Source organism: Eupeodes corollae, chromosome 1 (genome assembly GCF_945859685.1).
Source record: "Eupeodes corollae chromosome 1, idEupCoro1.1, whole genome shotgun sequence".
Taxonomy (NCBI): domain Eukaryota; kingdom Metazoa; phylum Arthropoda; class Insecta; order Diptera; family Syrphidae; genus Eupeodes; species Eupeodes corollae.
Genome location: NC_079147.1, coordinates 20,269,730 through 20,274,028, shown reverse-complemented (window position 1 = coordinate 20,274,028; position 4,299 = coordinate 20,269,730).

Sequence of the window (4,299 nt, the reverse complement as noted above, 5' to 3'; positions counted from 1 at the left end):
CACTGATGATCTCCTCTTGCTGTCTTTAAAAACCATCATAATAATATATAAAATAATATTACTGCCGTGTACGGAATAATTTAGTTTCAAAATATTATCTATTGTTTTTTTTTTCAAAATATTCTAGTCAACAATCAATTTTTTTAAATTTTAGCTCTAGTTGAAAAGGTTTTTTTATCTATAAGAAAATATAAGTTTTTTAAACTTATACCAATGTTACTATCCTTAGAATAAAATTAGGTTAAAATCGATATCACTAAAATTTTGGGAGTAACGGTCCACGTACGTAAATACCTACGCATGCAAATGGATTATTTCTATTATTAGTTATTGATTTCAATAACTTACCATATGAAGTTTAAAATAATTGATTTCAATAACTTACCATATGAAGTTTAAAATAATTTCCTCAGTTTTCAAAAAACTTTTGAATTTAAAAATTCTTCCATGCTTAATTCTGTATTAACGTTTTTCTAGTTTCTGGTGTACACAATATTCTACACGTTGCCATCGTATGTCATCATAAAGTCACGAAGTAAGTCATAAAAGTTTTTAAATTTCTCACGGTTCAATTCTGTTCATAACTTAAATTCTTAATAAAAAAACGCTTATTCCACCTTTATTGCGCTAGTTTACTTACCCATCAGATAACAAGAGTTGAGCTGGAATTGATTAAAAAGTTTCATGAATAAAACCAAAATTTTCCTGATATAGTAAACTGACGTTAACCTGAATCTTCTTAAGAAAATCTACTACAATAAATACGATTCTTGTTGGTAACTTAAAATTTTGACAAAGCTCCGCGGACTTGGGTTTTTTCGTTTGGGTTTTGACAGCAAATTGTGATAATTTGGGTGCAGTCAATTGCGCTAATTAAGCTAGGAAATCTACGTAGGTATATTATATTTTTTAATTGTTGGATGGTTGCCTTGCGTTAGAAGCAAATGCTTTAGCTACACGAGGAGAAATTATACTTAATGCAGACTGAATATAGCAGTGCATATTAGCAAAAATTCATAATAAGTCGTACACCCACTACGACCCCAGTACCTGATGGAATCCATAACTTGCAAACCGACCGATATATATCCACCTCTTGTGTCTCCATTTTAGCCATCTTCAACAACAGCAATAAGTTTTCTCAAATTTTCCTTGCAAAACCTTTATTTTTTTCAGAAATCCTCCTCGCTTAGCACTAGCACAGCATCATACATGGTTAAATATTTTTAATTTTGGCTGATTGTCCAAAAATAGTTTTAAGAGCTTGACAAATCTAGCGCATTAAATAAGCAATATTAACTTATCTTTTTAAATACCTGAATACATTTGACACATTTCGATCTTGTTCCTTCGCTAATACATGCATGCCCGATGAGTGGAATCTCAGCATAGTGTGCCCGATACATAAGAAAGGAGACCCTCTAAACTGCGCCAACTACAGAGGCATCAGTCTCCTTAACATTGCGTATAAGATCCTCTCTGCCGTATTATGTGAACGTCTGAAGCCATTCGTCAACAACCTGATTGGTCCTTACTAGTGTGGCTTCAGACCAGGAAAGTCCACTATCGACCAAATATTCACACTACGGCAGATCTTGGAAAAAAACCCAGGAGCTTCAAATCGATACCCACCATCTCTTTATCGATTTTAAAGCCGCGTATGACAGCATCTATAGGGAAGAGCTCTACAGAGCAATGCCTAGTTTTGGCATCCCTGTCAAACTTATCCGTTTGTGCAGAATGACGATGGAGAATGCACGCTGCTCTTTCAAGGTCGGAAAAGATCTTTACATTTGATGTAAAAAAGGTTTTAAACAAGGCGATGCACTGTCATGCGACTTCTTCAACATCGTTCTAGAAAGAATTGTGCAAAACTCAACCGTCAACACTAGTGGCACAATCTTATAAAGATCCATCCAATTACTAGGATACGCAGATGATATTGACATAATTGGAAGATCAAAGCGTGATGTCAGTGGAGCGTTTTTGAGCATTGTGACGGAAGCGAAGAAGATGGGTTTAGTTGTCAATGAGGGCAAGACCAAGTATATGCTGTCATCAAAAAAGGACACTGAACGACGACTTCTTGGACAAAACGTCACCATGGACAGCTATAACTTTGAGGTAGTTAAGGACTTTGTCTACCTTGCAACCGCTATTAATGCAGACAACGGCACCAGCGCTGAAATCAAACGAAGAAAAACTCTTGCAAATCGCTGCTTCTTTAGACTTAGAAGGGAATTGAAAAGTAAAGTCCTCTCTCGAGCATCTAAAATCACCATCTATAAGACACTCATCATCCCGGTTCTCATTTATGGCGCTGAGGCCTGGACCCTGTCAAAGAAAGATGAGAGCGTCTTAGGATGCTTCGAGAGAAAATTTTTTCGGGTGATTTTTGGTCCCGTACGCATAGATGGAGAATGGAGGAGAAGATATAACGACGAACTGTACGGGCTGTACAGCGACACTGACCTAGTTAGCAGAATTAAAGTCCAACGGCTTAGATGGCTAGGTCATGCAGAGCGGATGGACATCAACGCTCCAGCCCGGAAGGTCTTCGAATCCAATCCCGAGGGACGGCGCAGTAGAGGAAGACCGCGACTCACGTGGCGCACGCAGGTGGGAGAGGACCTCAACCAACTTGGCGTGCGAAACTGGAGACAGTTGGCTAGGGACCGAGCTGGCTGGAGACGCTTGTTGGTTAAGGCCCAGGTCCGCCCAGGACTGTAGCGCCACCTTAAGTAGTAAGTAAGTAAGTAAGTCCTTTGCTAATACACCTTCTTCGATGATTTAACTTAGTAAAAGTCCGAATTTTGTTTTATTTATAACATTTTGAACTTTCGCTATTCCACTTTATTAATTTGGCTGTTAAAGTTCAACTTTGAAATTTAAATAAAATAAAAAAAGTTATTGTAAAATTTAAAAACACATGTATTTATTAGGATTTAAATTTTTTAAGAGAACAACTTTAGCTTAGCTTGAAGAATTGATATACATATCGACGAGAGCCCTCTCCTTAAATAAAATGAAAAAATTGTTAATGAAATGAAAATGCAAAAATTAAAAAAAAATTAAACAAAATATTTTATTACACGATTTTTTCAATACCAATACCTCAAAAACTTAAACACATCTGACTAAGTGCGTGATTTTGACTGCGTAGAATGGAACTCACTGTATCATATGCAAAATGTAAATGATCAAGTCAGGTTTTTACGGCAAAACGTCAATCAGCTTTTTGCGAGGCATGTACCTATTAAAACCCTTCTCGTTTGTCATACGGCTCCAACTTGGCTGAATAGCAACATATCTGTTCTGATTTTACGACGAGATGCCGCCTTCAGTCAATGGAGACGTTACAAACTGGGGACTTCCACAAATTGTATTGCAGACTGAGTAATCAAGTTGTCGTAATGGCCACAACGTCAAAAAGACTTTATTATGAAAATAAACTTGGTTCTCTAACCTATGCGAGAAATCGGTTTAATCTAAAAAGCCTGTTGGTGACGTCGATTGTGATGCACTCAACAAAAAGTTTACGTCCATGCCTTTAACGTTGCTTCACCCGTTCATTCCTTTACTGAGGACGAACCAACTGCTATCAACAGCTATCTGAGTTTTATAAGAATACAATAGGAAGACATTGTAGAAGCAATAATGCCGAATAAATCTAATGCCACTGGCCTGGACCAAATAGACACTAAGTTTTTGAGACTACTGCTTCCATATATACTGCGCTATATAACCTACATATTTAACATCATATTAACTACCTCCGAGTTTCTTTTAGAATGGAAGAAGGCTAAGATTATTCCCATACCCAAAAAGCAAATAGGTACTGCTGCAGAATTTATCTCTTCCGTTTCTTTCGAAGGTGTTACAAAAAATAAGCTGGGGCAGATCCTAAAATATCTTACAATCAACAAGCTGTTAAGTACCTCTCAGTCTCGTTTTCAACCTAAGCGCAGCTGCAAATCCGTCATTTTTTGTTACTGATGAAATAAGAATGGGAATGGACATTGATCATGTTACATTGCTAACACTGTTAGATTATTCAAATTCTTTTGATACTAATAACCACTCAATTCTTTGTAGAAAGCTTTTAACTTAACTTTGGGTTTTCTTTAGAGTCCTGTAAACTTGGATACTCGTCCACATTTCTCAATGTTTTGAGTGGAGTGCCACAGGGATTTATCATTTGACCAATGCTCTTCCCAATTAATATAATTAGTTCCCACATGTTGTTGAACATTGCTTAATTCATCTTTATGCTGATGATGTTCAGCTCCTGATAAATTG